Below are 838 nucleotides of genomic sequence, written 5' to 3' on the forward strand. Positions count from 1 at the left end.
ACGTTTGTCTCTGGTGAAATTCATCTTCTGATTCTCATCATCGTCTTCGCCCACTTGTTTCTCTCGTTCCGCTGCCTCCTGTTTCATCCTCTCCATGTAAGGATCATGGACATCTGCATCCTCATCACTGTCCACCATCAGATCAAAGTCCGCACCATCCTGAAGAGGTTGGAGGATTTTGAGGAAAATTTTTATTTTTTTTTTCATCTTTTTATGTTTTTTTTTTTAAATAAAAAATTTCCATGGTTAAATAGATGAATGCAACTTAATTGATTCTTGCGTGGCCGAAAAATTTAAGTCATTATAACAAGGGTGTTCTGTTTCATTCACCTCGTGTCAGTTTACGAATTATCACAAAGTAAATTTGTGGGTATATTAGTTGTTTTTTAATGGCTGACAATTTGGAAAACCCATTAGTTAGAGCAATTGCTGTTTAGTCTGTAGCATTCGGGAGCCTTGAACCCATAACATCTGGGTTAGAGACTGGCGAGCTAACGAACTGTGTACGGCTCCGAATATGAATTATTTCATGTGACATGCACAAATATGGACAGTAGGCATATGATATCCATCTTTGGGCATGTTTGTGTACAATGTGTAAAGGGTGCAGTTGGTGCACACAATAATACCATAGTGCACACTAAGTATAATAATTACCTTTCCAATATTTTTTATCTTCAGTTGTTTATTATGAACGAAATCGTACAAAGAGGCATATTGGTCTCTGTAAAAAAACAAAAAATAAAAATGTTTAAAAAAATTAAAAAATTTCAAATAAAATAGACACAAAAATTGAAAAAAACAACATATTTTTTTTACACTAACATACCTTTCAATA

General features: G+C 34.0%; 1 protein-coding gene across 1 annotated transcript in view; it reads right to left on the bottom strand.

The window, feature by feature from the left end:
- The window catches only part of ssrp1 (transcription factor protein), a gene marked incomplete in the record, with an annotated part of 9,520 nt that overhangs the window by 879 nt on the left and 7,803 nt on the right, over positions 1 to 838 (bottom strand).

This window comes from Ciona intestinalis, chromosome 3 (assembly GCF_000224145.3).
Source record: "Ciona intestinalis chromosome 3, KH, whole genome shotgun sequence".
In the NCBI taxonomy this organism is placed as follows: Eukaryota; Metazoa; Chordata; class Ascidiacea; order Phlebobranchia; family Cionidae; genus Ciona; species Ciona intestinalis.